This window comes from Diceros bicornis, chromosome 22 (assembly GCF_020826845.1).
Source record: "Diceros bicornis minor isolate mBicDic1 chromosome 22, mDicBic1.mat.cur, whole genome shotgun sequence".
NCBI lineage: Eukaryota > Metazoa > Chordata > Mammalia > Perissodactyla > Rhinocerotidae > Diceros > Diceros bicornis.
Window position 1 is genome coordinate 44,735,875 of NC_080761.1, and position 15,728 is coordinate 44,751,602.

Sequence of the window (15,728 nt, forward strand, 5' to 3'; positions counted from 1 at the left end):
TGTAAGTATCCACCAAATCTTAGGCTGGCTACTGTGGCTCTGCTCTGCAAATATGAGAGTTAGGTTCCTTGTGTTTATTTTTCTCATAAACCAAAATGGGCTAATAGAATTAAGATTTCCAGGAAGACCCAAGCTTGGAGATATGTTTTACTATAAATGTAAACAAAAATAAAACACTAGAAAAAGGTCACAGTTACACTTCTATAAAAGTCTCTTTTGAAGATTTTGTTTTCCTTATATATGAAAGCACAGAATTCAGATCTGGTTGGGGGCAGCCAAAAGCAAAGAACATATTTTTACAATCTGTTATATCCTTTTTCAGGTGATAGGAAATTATTCCTGAATATAATTCTGGTGAAGGCTTGCCTGGGTCATTTTGGGGACAAGTTTAGTGGACCCTTTGGGACTTCCTTATATTTGGACTCAAAGCTAGGATATTCTAATTTTGTCATTGTATTTGGAACACTTTACTGAGAAAGAACCTTTAGATGTCTCTTGGGAGAGTAGTTTTAAGGCCAACTGGGAATACTTCAATATGTACTGAAAAAGTCTCTTCTTCCAAAGAGTTTAAGGTGGTCTTTGTCAGGTATTTCATTTCTCTGTGCAGTTTTCCTTCACCCACAAACATTTGTAAATATTTTTAGAAGACAAATAGGATGGTGTCTGGAAAGTGTATCGATTACTTCTGAATATACATGTGTACATACATATTTATTCTGAACTTTCTTAATATATATACATATATACACACATATCACCTCTCAAAAAGAGGAAGGGGTCATTCTTCCCAGAGGAAGGCCGATTTCACGGGATCTCGGTAGTTCTATGGGGGCTGGCTGGGTGGTCCTAGGATGCAGAACACCTGGGTGCCTGGGTGTCAGGGGCCCCTCGTCGCAGTCTCGTCCATAAAGAATCCAGTTTATGCCTGCCACCTATCCAGCAAACCCCAGTCCCTAATCCCTCTTTTTCCCCACTCGAGCCCATCACAGTGCAGAGGGGCCTCGCCCACGGAACCGCCTCTGGCCCAAAGGCTGTGCTGACCACCCTAGGCCAGACTGGGAGAGTGAACCGCGCATGCGCGGGCCACACAGCTCTAGCCTTACAGGAGGCCGACGGGTCAGCGACACGGACTTTTGGTGAGGAACCCCGGGGCCGCAATGCGATGTCTGCCAAGATCCAAGGTTGCAGCAACCTGGACCATTATCCTTGGGGCCAGTCGTTTCTCCTGGCAGCTGTGAGGTGTCTAGAATTCCTCCCAAGAGACCATCGCTACCTGTCCTTGGAGCTTTTCCCCTGAAGGACAGCCTCAGGGCCTTGCTGTCTCCTTTTGACGGGGCCAACTGCCATGGGGGAGCTGACCCCTTTACCCAAGTCCCTCCATCAGGAAATGTTCTCCTCTTTTGCACCCCATGGGGGACGCCCGAGGGTCGAGGCAGAGACTGGGGCCTGGGCCCGGTGGGTGGAGTGTGGGCTTTCCCAGGACGGCGAACAGGGCAGTTGGAGCCTGCAGGCTGTGCTATGTGGCTACACTATATATCTTTGTCACATACTTAATTACTAGTAATAAAAGTTGTAGGAGAAAAAAGAATGATCCTACAAAATTAGATAAGACCAGGAATTGTAAATATACAATTATAGGATGGAAACAAGAAAACCAAAGATATTAAAAACTAAGATTATAGATGTTCCAGAATACTTCTCAGTCACATGACAAACTAAGCTAACATAGACTTAGCTCTCCCTCTGCATTACACTACACATAGTCAAGTGCAAAAGAAAAAACTTGGCAATTTACAGGATCCAGAAACAAAATACCAACTCAAAGCCAGAAGTCCCAGTGTGCAAGTTGCTACTGTGGCAGACCAAGATGGCGCCTGTGGTCTATATAAACGATAAAGACCGGTGCTAGGGATTTAATACTAAGGAATGTGGCTGTGGCCAACAAGAGTTGGGGAGTTAAAACTAAAACCCTAGCGTAAAGCTGAAACCATAAAGGGTTTCACACTCTTAAAAAAGATTTCTAGAAAACACCTGGAACAGAGAAGTAAGGGTTTGGAGTTGAGGATAAGGAGAAAATAATTCTTCTATAAGTAATTAAAACCCCAAGTGTTATCCACAGATGGGACCTAGATTCACACCACTTGCATTCCATGGCAGTTTCAAGATGAGAAATTAGCATACTTTCCTGGACCAGTGAAACTCCAGAGATTAATAGTAGAATTAAATACAAAATGGGGATGTTTCCACAACCCATAGTCACAAGACTTATAGAAAAGGTAATCTGGACCAAAGATGAATTCATAACAACCAAAAATACAAGCCACATAAAAAAACAATTTACTGGAAAGGAGATTTAGCAGAAACACAAACAAGAAAATTGGCACCTCAAAGAACTTAAGGAAATGAAATAATTTGAAAAAGTTTGGAAAAAAAATTCAAGAATAAAAGGATGGAAATTACAATGAGGTAATAGAGTATATATTAAAAAGAGCTGGCAAATTTGAAAACAAACCATCTAGAACTTCTAGAAATAGTTTTTGAAATTTTGGTTAAAAAATACCCTCAAAAAATAATTACATAGCAGATCACACAAACTAGGACAAGAATGAAGAGAACTGAAAGCTGTTTGAGAAACTTACCAGAATGCACAGGAAGAGATAAAAAGGTTAGACTGAGATACAAAGGATAGATTGAGAAGATTTAATGGCATAAAGGACATTTTTGAAAAAATGGCTGAGAATTTTCCAGAATCAAAGAAAATCATGAGTTTGTTTATTGTTGTTATTATCTACTACTTAATGAAGGAATCAACAATAAACAAACACATAGGGACAGAGATTGGATTGGTGGTTACCAGAGGGGAAGGGGGGAGGGAGGAGAGTGAAAGGGATAATTCGGTACATGTGTGTGGTGATGGGTTGTAATTAGTATTTTGGTGGTGAACATGATGTAATCTATGCAGAAATAGAAGTACAATGATGTACACCTGAAATTTTTACAATGTTATAAACCAATGTTACTGCAATAAACAAAAAATTAAAAAAAAAAAAAAGAAAATCATGAGATTGAAGAGGTACACTGAGTCCCAAGCAGGACTAAAATATATATATATATATATATATATATGTTTATATATATATAAAATCAATCACCAAGAACAATAAGCAAATCTTAACCTGAGCAGAGAGAGATTACCTACAAAACAACAATTATACTTAGTTTGGACCATTCATAAGCAATAGAAGCCAAAAGAAAATGGAATAATGTCTTCAAATGTTTAAAATTATATGTACAGCTGAACTTCTATATAAGAATAATTCAGAAATAAAGACATTTTCATACAGTCTGAGAGATTGGACCACTAACAGTTTCTCATTGAAAGAACCAATGAAAGATCTGATTCAGGAAAAATAGAATCCAGAAAAAGAAGCCAGATATAAGAAGCATGTGAGGTGATATAAAGATGCATTGATAAAAATAACTATAGTGATAGGTAATTCTGTGGAATTTAAAAAGACATTGAAACCAAATATATATAATAGAAAACAATGTAATAAGGTGTTTAGTGTTAGAGTTCTAAGGATTTTTCACTATTCAGGAAGAAGGCAGAAATAATGATTATAGTTAGATATTGTTAAATCAAGTGTACAGATTAAAATTTAAACCTAAATATTGTGAGGAAAAGACTAAAAGAATTTTTAAATAAGTAAAGAGTAGAGAAAATGACTACAGAAAATGTAAGCACACCAACAGAAGCTGGAAAAGAAGACAAAATCAAACAAAGAAAAAAGTTGATAAATTAAAAACGCAAAACGTGATAGTACAAACAGATGCAAAACAATAGTATTACGATAAAAAGAAAATAGATTAAACTCACTCATTACAAGACATTTTCACATAGAAATCCTGTCTGAAATCTCAGGGCAGAGATTGATCAAGAGTCCTACTTGTATGTAGGCAAACTCATGTCTGTAGAGTGAATTTACTTTACTCAATTTGAAAAACACTGTCCCAGTCACTCCAATCTAGGAGTTTCCCCTTTTAAAAAGTTCCAGTGAAAAGGGATTGGTAACTAATTTAAGTTGATAATTGCTCTTTTTAAACTATCTGTTAGCAAGCTTGGGTTTTCTAAACCAAAATTTGTATCATTTCTTATAGGGTCACAAGAAATTGATCTCTTGATTTCTCTAAATAAGAGATATTGAAAGTAGATAGACACAACCTATATTTACAGTAAAGATTTTGGGACACAGATGAGATTAGCAGTGCCTGTTATATTGTGCAGCTGAATTAAGGCCACAGTGTGTGTGTGTATGTGTGTGTGTGTGTGCGCGTGTGCGTGTGTGCTGAACTACCTCTAATAAAAACTTTTTAGAATAATCAGTAGAATGAATTTCCATGTTCTGTTCCCATCATACACGTTTATTTTTTCTTTTCTAAGATGCTTGAATGTAAAACCTGAATTTAGAATTTTACAGGTTTGGTAATATCTGATTTTTTTTTTTTTTTGGTGTGGAAGATTGGCCCTGAGCTAACATCTGTTGCCCATCTTCCTCTTTTTGCTTGAGGAAGATTGTCCCCGAGCTAACATCTGTGCCCCTCTTCCTCATTTTTTGTATATGGGATGCCACCACAGCATGGCTTTAATGAGCAGCGTATAGGTCCGTGCCCAGGATCTGAACTCGCAAATCCTAGGCCACCGAAGTACAGCACACACACATAACCACTACGCCACTGGGCCAGCCCCTCAGATTTTTGTGTGTGTGTGTGAGGAATATTAGCCCTGAGCTAACACTCATTGCCAATGCTCCTCTTTTTGCTGAGAAAGATTGGCACTGGGCTAACATCTGTGCCTATCTTCCTCTACTTTATGTGGGATGCTGCCACAGCATGGCTTTGATGAGCGGTGTGTAGGTCCGCACTGGGATCTGAACCCACGAACCCCGGGCTGCCAGAAGTGGAGTGCATGAACCCAGTCACTATGCTACCGGGCCAGCCCTGACATATTTTTTTATTCAAGAAATTTCAAGCAGTTTGGACTCATTTTCCTACTAAATATTTTCTTTCACTCGTTGAATATCTATCTGAGATCTGTTCTCTTATCAACAAAATTTGTCATAAGCTTACTTTTTTCCCCAAATAGTATAACCTTAAACCAAGGTCAGATCATGCTAGATTATTTAAAATATTATGCAAATATAATTTTCTTCTTTTTCATTTGAAAAATTTTCCTTTCTCCCTCTAGTATCTGATGAGACATGCTTAGATGTAGACCCTGAAAAGCCCCAGAGAATTAGGGCTTTATCCATAGCCCTTTTCAGCTTTCTACTACAAATATTTTCTCTTATTCTGAACTGAGATTAAATGGACTTCAAAAGGGATTTGCATGAAGTTTATTTTAACCTCCAGAAGCAGTCTTATTTAGAATATTGTGCATAATTTGCTCCTTTAATTCAAAGATTGCAGCTAGATTAACAAAATGTATATTAGAATATATAGCAATTTTCTCTTTTGCTACCACAAATGTTTCCTCTGTGGTCATGCAAATATGACTTTATGTTTTCTTAATGAGATGGAGGAAGGAGCTAGTGTTTACTGAACATTGGCTATTTTACCAGATTGCAGCAGGCACATTCTATCAACAATTTAATGTAATACTTTTCACTTCATGAGTTACTTTTAATTTTCCCCATATCCCGTAGGAGGAAAATGAGTATTTGTTGAAGTCACTATATTTTTGTCTTTCGCATCCTAGTCTAAAAGATATGAGGTTGATTTCATTTATGGGATATTTTGAATGAAATTGCTTTTTTCTTTTATTGCCATAAGTGTCTTTACAGGTGCTTGACTTTACAGGCAAAGAGTTTACTTTTATAAGGCATTGGTAGTTTACAATTTTTTCTTATGTCTTATTTCTATATGCTATTTCTACTTTCTATGAATGTTTAGTTTTATAAATGACATTTTCTATTTTGAGATAGTTTGTCCTGTGATGTCTTATTGTGAGATCTTAGATGTAGTCATTTTAAATAGTATTTTATTTATTTATTTATTTATTTATTTAATTTATTTTTTTGTGAGGAAGATCAGCCCTGAGCTAACATTTGTGCCGATCCTGTTATTGCTGAGGAAGACTGGCCCTGGGATAACATCTGTGCCCATCTTTCTTTATATGGGACGCTGCCACAGCATGGTCTGACAAGCAGTGCATCAGTGCGCGCCCAGAATCCAAACCCGGGCTGCCAGCAGCTGAGCGCGCACACTTAACCACTACGTCATGGGGCCGGCCCCTTAAATAGTATTTTAAATAGTTACTACAATGTATTATTTTAAAGAAAGTAAATGTAGATTCCAGTTGTTGTGAGTACATGTATATGTGTGTGTATATATGTATATATATAATTCAGGTAAAATTGTCATACACAAGACTGGACAAATTTAAAGTGTACAATTTGATAAGTTCTGACATATAAATACACCCATGAAATCATAGCCACAATTAAGATGGAGAATATATACATGCCCTGCCCCACCCCCCCGCCAATTTTCTCCTGCACCTTTGTAATCTCTTCCTTTAACCCCTTCTGTTCTCTCCTCTCCAGGAAATCACTGATCTGCTTTTTGTCATCATGGATTAGTTTGCATTTTCTAGAGTTTTATATAAATGGAAACATACAGCATGTACTTTTTTGGTGAGGGGGTGGATGGGTTCTAGATTCTTTCACACAATAATTATTTTGAGATTCATTCATGTTGCAGTGTGTATCAATAGTGTATTCCTTTTTACTGCTGAGTAGTATTCCATTATATAAATATACCACAGTTTGTTTGACAACTTACCTGTTGTTAATTGGCATTTGGTTTGTTTCTAGTTTGGGGCTATTATCAGTGAAATTTCTATAGCTGTTCATGTACAAGACTTTGTGTGGACATATGCTTTCTTTTCTCTTGATCAAATACCTAGGAGTGGAATGGCTGCATTGTATGGTATGTGTATATCTAACTTATTAAGAAACTATCACACTGGTTTCCAAAGTAGTTGTACCATTTTACATTCTCACCACAAGTGTATGAAAGTTCTAGTTTTTTCACATCCTCACCAAGCTTGGTATGATGAGTCTTTTTCATTTTACCAGTTTTATTAGGTAAGTAGTGGTATCTAATTGTGGTTTTAATTGGCAATCCCCTCATGGCAAATAACGTTGAGCATCTTTTCATGTGTTTATTACCGTCCACACATCTTCTTTGATGAACCATCTGTTAAATCTTTTGCCCATTTTTTATTTGGTTGTTTGACTTCTTATTGATTTTTGATGCTTATTTATCTATTCGGGATACAAGTCCTTTATCAGATGTATGCTTTGCAGCTAGTTTTTCCAAGTCGGTGGTTGGGTCTTTTCATTCTTTTAATACAGTCTTCTGAAAGATAGGCCTTTTTAATTTTGATGAAGTATAATTTATCTTGAAATCTAGTACCACAATTTTGTTCTTTTTATTTAAAGTTATCTTGGCTTCTCTAGTTCTTTTGCATTTTCATATGAACTTTTGAGTCAATTTGGCACTTTCTACAAGAAAGCGTACTGGGATTGTATTGAGTATATAGATCACTGTGGGGAGAAGTGACATTTTAACAGTGTTGAGTGTTCTGAGCCATGAACCTGGCTTATGAACCTTCATTTTTCAGACCCTCTTTAATTTCTGTCAGCCAAGATTTCAGAGTTTTCAAGTGTACAAATCCTTCATATTTTTGTCAGGTTTCCCCCTAAGTATTTCATATTTTTGATGCTTTTAAGATTATAATATTTTACTGAATTTCAATTTCTGATTATTTGTTGCAAGTTTATAGAAATACAATTGATTTTTGTGTATTAATTCTGTATCCTACAACCTTGTTAAATTTGTTTGTTAATTCTGGTAGTCTTTTCGTAGATTCCATCAGATTTTCTACACAGATGATCTTGTTGTCTGCGAATAAAGACAGTTTTGCTTCTTCTTTTCAAATCTGGAGCCTTTTTCTTTCTTATTCCTATTTTTTGTTGCTTGACTACACTGGCTAAAATTCCCAGTACAATGCTGAATAGAAGTGGTGAGAGCAGACACTCTTGTCTTGTTCTTGATCTTAGGGAGAAAACATTCAGTGTTTCACCATTTTGTGGTTGCCTGTAGGTTTTTTGTAGATGCTCTTTCTCACTTTGAGGAAGTTTCTTCTATTCCTAATTTCTTGAAAAGTTTTTGTTAGGAATGGTTGTTGACATTTGTCAGATACGTTTTCTGCCTCTGTTGAAATAACCATTTGGTTTTTCTTTTTTTAGTTTCTTAATATAATACATTATTTTAATTGATTTTGGAATGTTAAACCACCACTGCATTCCTAGAATAAACCACACTTAATATGTTATCCTTTTAATATATTTTGGATTTTATTTGCCAAACTTTTATTTGGAATTTTTACATCTATATGCATGAGGACTATTAGTCTATAGCTTTATTTTCTTGTGATACGTTTGTCTGGTTTTGATATCAGGACAATGCTTATCTCATAGGATGAGTAGAAAAATATTCTCACCTCTTCAGTTTTCTGGAAGTGTTTGTGTAGAATTAGCTTTGTCTTAAATATTTGGTAGAATTAACCAGTGATGCCATCTGTTCCTGGGGTTTTATTTTGTGAGAATTTCTACCAAATTCAATTTCTTTAATTTATTACAGGCTACTCAGATTCTCTGTTTCTTCTTCAGTGAGTTTTGGTGGATGTGTCTTTCATTAATCTGTCTACCTTATCTAAGCAGCTAAATTGTATAAGCACAAAGTTGTTCAGAATATTCCCTTATTATCCTTTTAATGTCTGTAGAGTACAGAGCGATATCACTTCTCTCATTCTTGATATTGCTAACTTGAATCTTCTCTTTTATTTTCCTGTTCATTTTGACTATGTGCTTATTGGTCTTCTCAAAGAATTGGCTTTTGATTTCAATAATTTTCTCTACTGTTTTCTCTTTTCTATTTAATAGTTCCCTCTTTGATCTTTATTATTTCCTTTCTCCTGCTTAATTTGAGTTTAATCTTATCTTCCTTTTGTAGATTCTTAAGTTAGTATCTGAAGTCTTTTATTTGAGGTATTTCTTGTTTTCTAATATTGGCATTTAGTGCTATAAATTTTCCCCTATGTACTGCTTTGGTGGCATCCTACAAATTCTGATATATTATGTTCTCATTTTTATTTCATTTAAAATACCTTAAAATTTCTCTTTTGAGGTGTTTTTTGACCAACGAGTTATTTAGAAGTGATTATTTTGTTTCCAGATATTTAGGGATTTTCCAGGTATCTTTCTATTGTTGATTTATAATTTAATTCCATTGTAGGCAGAGAGATCATATGTTGTATGATGCAAATACTTTAAAATTTTGAGACTTATTTTATGGCCCAGAATATGATCTAATTGGTAAAGCCCTACGTGCACTTAAAAGAATGTGAATTCTGCTATTATCAGGTAGAGTGTCCATGTTAGTTGATAGCATCATTCAAGTCTACCATATTCTCACAGATTTTCTGTCTACTTCTAACAATTTTTGAGAAAGGGGCACAGACATCTCTGACTCTATTTGTGGACTTGTTTATTTCTCCTTGCAGTTCTATCAGTTTTGGTATGTGTATTATGAAGCTCTGTTTTTAGGTATATAAATATTTAGGATTATGTCTTCTTGATTAATTGACCCTTTTATCATTATGAAATGATGTTCTTAGTTATATGGTGATACTGTCTTCTCTGAAATCTACTTTGTCTGATATTAATATAGCCACTCCAGCTTTGTTTTGAGCAATGTTAGCATGGTATATCTTTTTCCATCCTTTTACTTTTATCTTATTTGTGTTTTTTTATTTCAAGTGGATTTCTTTCAGGAAGCATAGAGTTAGGTATTGTTATTATATCCAGTCTGACAATATCTGCATTTTAATTGAGATGTTCAGACCACTTAATTTTATATGATTATTGATATGGTTGGGGTAAGTTTATCACCTTGCTATGGGTTTTCTATTTGTCCATCTGTTCTTTGTTTCCTTTTTTTTTTCCTGGGGAATATTTGCCCTGAGCTCACATCTGTTGCCAGTCTTTCTCTTTTGCTGAGGAAGATTCGCCCTGAGCTAACATTGGTTGCCAATCTTCCTCTTTTCGTATTTGAGCAGCCACCACAGCATAGCCACTGACAGGCGAGTGGTGTAGGTCTGCACCCAGCAACTGAACCCAGGCCACTAAAGTGGAGCGTGCCGAACTTAACCACTAGGCCGCTGGGGCTGGCTCCTGTGCTTTGTTTCTTCTATCTTTTCTTCTGCTTTCTTTTAATTGAGTATGTTTTATAATGACCTTTTATCTCTTTTGTTGGTTAATTAATTAAAAATATTTGTTTTGTTATTTTAATGGTTGCTTTAGGTTTTCTAGTATATATCTTGTGCCTATCACAGTCTGCCTTCAAGTCATATTATATCCCTTTATCTGTCATTTTGGAAGCTTATAATAGTATACTTTCATTTTCCCTCTGGCCGTTAGGCTATTGTTTTCATGCATTTTACTCATACATATCATATAAATCCCATAATGCATTGTTATTGTTTTATTTAATTTAAGGTAAATTGTCTTTAAGAGATTTAAATAAGAAAACAAATGTTCATATTTACTCACGTAATTACAATTTCTGTGCTCTTCACTTGCATAGATCTGTATTTCTATCTGTTATCGTTTTTTTTTTCTGCCTGAGGATTTTCTTTAATATTTCTTACAATGTGGATTTAGTGGTGATGAATTCTTTTGACTTTTATATGTCTGAAAATATCTTTACTTCATCTCTAGGTATGAGTTTTATTTTTAAAGTTTTTTTCTTTTTGCACTTTAAAAATGTGGCTCTACTTTTTTCTGCTTGCATTGTTTCCAGTGAGTAATATGCTGTTACTTTCTCTTTGTTTCTTTGTACAAAATGTGTCTTTCTATTTCCCTAGTTGCTTTTATGATTTTCTCTTTATAACTGGTTTAGAGCTTTGGATTTTTATATGCCTTTGTGTGGTTTCTTTGTTTCTATTTTTTTTAATAATTTTATTTATTTATTTTACTTTTTCCCCCAAAGCCCCAGTAGATAGTTGTGTGTCATAGCTGCACATCCCTCTTGTCACTGCATGTGGGACGCGGCCTCAGCATGGCCGGAGAAGCGGTGTGTCGGTGAGCGCCCGGGATCCGAACCCGGGCCGCCAGTATCAGAGCGCGCACACTTAACCGCTAAGCCATGGGGCCGGCCCTCTTTGCTTCTTATGTTTAGGGTTGTGGAGCATCTTGGATCTGAGAGTTTCTAGTTTTCGTTTAATTTGGAAAATTTTTAGCCATTATTTCTTTAAATATTTTTTCTTGTCCCTATTTTGGTCACTCCAATTACATATATATCCAGCTAATTAAACTTGTTCTGCAGCTCACTGATGCTTTTTTTATTTACTTGGAGGTGTTTTTTCTCTGTGTTTCATTTTGGGTAGTTTTCATTGCTGTCTTCAAGTTCACTAATCTTCTGCAATGTCTAATCTACTGTTAATCCCATCTAGTGTGTTTTTCATCTCAGACATTGTATTTTCATCATCAGAAAATTTGTGTTTCTGTAATATTTTCTATGTCTCTAGCTAACTTTTTAAACATATGGAATATAGTTATAATAAATTTCAGTATCTCAATCTGCTAATTCTAATATCTGTTTTAATTCTGGGTTAGTTTCAATGGATAGATTATTCTCTTCATTATGGGTCATGTTCTTCTGTTTCTTTGTATGCCTGGTAATCTCTGATTAGATATCAGCTATTTTGAATTTCACCTTGTTGTTGTTGGATATCTTTTATTTCTATAAATATTGGTTTTTTTTGTGAGGAAGCCTGGCCCTGAGCTAACATCTATTGCCAACCCTCCTCCTTTTTTTCCCCAAAGCCCCAGTAGTTAGTTGTATGTCGTAGTTGCACATCCTGCTACTTGCTGTATGTGGGACACCGCTTCAGCATGGCCTGACAAGCAGTGCGTCGGTGCGCACCTGGGATCAGAACCTGGGCCGCCAGTAGCAGAGCACGGGTGCTTCATCGCTAAGCCACGGGGCCGGCCTCTCTATAAATATTCTTGAATTTTGTCTTGGGACACAGTTTAGTTTCTTGGAAACAGTATGATTTTTTAGTTCTTGCTTTTATGATTTGTTTGGGGGCCCAGAGCAGACTCAGTCTACAGCTAATTATCCCCCACTAATAAGTTAAGATGCTTCTGAGTACTCTATTCGATGCCCCTTGAATTATGAGTCCTTTCATTCTTTCTGGTGAACAGGCACTCTTTCTCGCAGTGTGTGTGTGCCCAGCACTGTTCCCTTCAGTCCTGTTAGATGGTTCTCTCCCCAAACTCGTGTAGTTTCCTCACACACGTGCATGGATCAGTACTTTGTTCAATAGTTGAGGTGGACCCTTTGTAGATCTCTGGGGTTCTCTCTGTGCATCACTCTCTCCTCCCTGGTATTCAGTCTTGTGAACTCTACCCACACTGTTCTTCCAAATTCTCAGCTCTTCCTTAGCTCGTGGAGTCTGCCTGCATTTCCTGTCCTTGCGTTGTGGCCTGGAAACTCTCCTGGTCGTAAACTAAGGCCATCAGTTGTAGGGCTCACCTCACTTACTTTCTACCTCTCAGACGTCACTGTCGTTTGTTACTTAGTGTCCTGTGTATGGAGAACACTTATTTCAAATATTTAATTTATTTATTATTTTTTGCTTGTTTTAAGTGGGAGTATATTTGGTTCCTGTTACTCCCTCTTGGCCTTGGACGTGTCCTCCATTTGTGGTTTTAAAAATTATAATGAATACTTTGTGAATATTTAATGCATATATATAGCATGCTATTACTTTATATTAGATCCTTAGCCCCTTTTTGTTGAGTATATTTGTTTTCTATTGCTATAACAAATTACCACAAATTTAGCGGCTTGACACAAACTTACTCTCTTTCAATACTGTAGGTCAGAAATCTGACAGCGGCCTCACAGGGCTAAAATCAAGGTCTCAGCAAAGCTTCGTTCCTTTCTCTTGGCAGCATTCAGTTCCTTGTGCTTGTAGGATTGAGGTCCTTTTTTCTTGCTGACTGTAAACTGAGGGCCATTCCCAGCTTTTTCACCACATTCTCTGTCTCATGGTTCCTTTCTTCTGCTTTCAAGCCAGCAGTGGTGAGGTGAAGTCCTTCTCAAGTTGCAGCACCTCGGTCACTCTTCTACCCTCCTCTTCCATCTAATTTTAAGGACTCATGTGATTATACTGGATCCACCCAGATAACCCAAGATAATCTTATCTCAAGTTCCTTAACCTTAATCACATCTGCAAAGTCCCTTTTCCCATGTGAGGTATTGTTCACTGGTTCCAGAGATTATGACATGTTCTAGACTCCTTTTTATAAAATAAGTTATAGAACATGGAGCCCCATTTATAATGTCAGGACAGGCTATGGTCTCCATATGGCTAGACTAGGATTCCTGTACAGTAGCAGGCTAATTAAAGGTTTCACCACCTAAAGAGAGTTACTGCCAACAATGGAGTTGAACACTGCTGAAAATAGAGTATCTAAGCTCTAAGCAGAAGGAAGATTTGAAGGTGAAACACATTTTAAAAGTAAATGTGTCCATTGATGAGGATGTTCTTAGTCAAAAGAACCTCTTAGAAGTTGAAAATATCATTTGGGGAACAATCACAAGCTATTTCAAGAACATAAGATATCCAAAACAGAATCCTGTTGTCTCTTAGAAAACATTAACTATTTGATAGGTACTATTCTAAACAATCATTGCACCCAAGGAGCTCACAGTTCAGTGGAGAAGATAAATTTGTATAAAACCAACTAAAATATAAGACAGTTTATGATAATTCTATTAACATGTACTTGAGGCATAAATTTAAAAATAGAATAAATTAGATATCAAGAAGTTTGATGAAACTAGCTAGATAGATCAAGAAAACACAAAGAAGACACAAATTGCCAACATCAGAAGTGAAAGAAGGGAAATCACTATTGATCTATTAGACACAGAAGGATAATAAAGGAATATTATAAGCAACTTAATGCTCATAAATTCACACTGTTGATGAAATGGACAAATTCCTTGAATGACACAGACTATGAAAGCTCACTCAAGAAGAAACTTATAACTTAAACTATTTCTTTCAAATATATTTGTGGATAACTCCCTCTTCCCTCCAAAAAACCCTTCTGATCCAAGATGGCTTCCCTATTGAATTCTGAAACATTTAAGGAAGGACCAATACCTATTCTATGTAAACTTTTCCAGAAAATAGAAAAACAGAGAACACTTTCCAATTCATACCAAAACCAGACAAAGATAATACAAGAAAGAAAAAGACCAATACTTTTCATTAATATAGTTATGAAAATTCTTAATAAAATGTTACAAAATCAAATCTAGCAATCTATGAAATAAATAATGTCATGACCAAGTACGGGTTGCCTCAAGAATATAAGGTTGGTTCAATATTTTAAAATCAGTTGGTCCAATTCACCACATCAACAGACTAAAAAATGAAAACTACAGTGTCATCTCAATAGAAAAAGATAACACATTTGACAAAAGTCAAGATATATTCATGAAAAAACTCTCAGCACAGGGAACTTCCTGAACTTGTTAAAGTGTGCCTACAAAAAACCTACAAGTAACATTAAACTTGATGATGGTTGAGGAGATTATTTTCTCCCCAAGATTAGGAAGAAGGTAAGGATGTCTTTTCTCATCATTTGTATTTAACATTAGAGAATTAGGCACAACAATAGGCTTAAATACAAACATACAAACAAGAGGCACATAGTTATGAAAAAGAAGAAATAAAACTGTCAGTATTCGAAAAGGGTGTAATTGTCTACATGGAAAGTCTCAAAGAATTTACAAATTCTTTCGAAACTAATGTGTAAAATTAGCAAGGTAGCAGGATACAAATTCAATATAAAAAATCAGTTGTATTTTATATAATGGTAACAAACTTCCAAATTGAAATTTTAAAATATCTTGTAAAAGGACTTCATAAATCTTGAACTTCTTAGGGAAAAATCTAATCAAGTATTTGCAAGATCTGTATGCTGAAAACTGCAAAATTAGGATCTAAGTGGAGAGAGATACCATGGCCATGAATCCAAAAACTAATATTTTTGAGATGTTCATTCTCCCCTAAATTGACCTATAGATTCATTGCAAATCCCACCAAAATTCCAGCAGGTTTAAAAAAAAAAGAAATTGACAAGCTAATTCTAAAATGTATATGAAAAACAAAAGACAAATAGCCAAAACAACTTTATAAAAAAAAGACGAAATTTGGAAAATTCTTACTATTTTATTTTGGGATTTACTATAAAGCTACATTGTCAGAGAAGTATGGTATGGTGTACAGATAAACATAAATCAGTGGAACAGTGTAGAAAGTCCATAAATAAACTCATACATATAGGGTCAATTGATTTTTAACAAAGGAGCAAAGGTAATTTAATGGGGAAAGGAGTATATTTTCAAAAAATTGGGCATTCATATGAGAAATAAATATTGCACCATAAAAAAGTTAACTAGAGGGGCCAGCCCAGTGGTGTAGTGGTTAAGTTCACACGCTCTGCCTTGGTAGCTGGGGTTTGCAGGTTTGAACCCCGGGCACGGACCTATGCAATGCTCATCAAGCCATGCTCTGGCAC

At 35.8% G+C, this 15,728-nt stretch overlaps 1 protein-coding gene across 2 annotated transcripts in view; it reads left to right on the forward strand.

The window, feature by feature from the left end:
* The window catches only part of DMRTA1 (DMRT like family A1), a 69,782-nt gene that overhangs the window by 21,916 nt on the left and 32,138 nt on the right, over positions 1-15,728 (forward strand). Inside the window, exon 4 of one of the 2 annotated variants that reach the window (XR_009223470.1) lies at positions 990-2,759. The exons of the other annotated variant lie outside the window; for it this stretch is intronic. The gene's annotated coding sequence lies outside the window, so the exon portion shown is untranslated. Of the gene's footprint in view, positions 1-989; positions 2,760-15,728 lie in introns of those variants that run through there. 2 annotated transcript variants of the gene reach the window in all.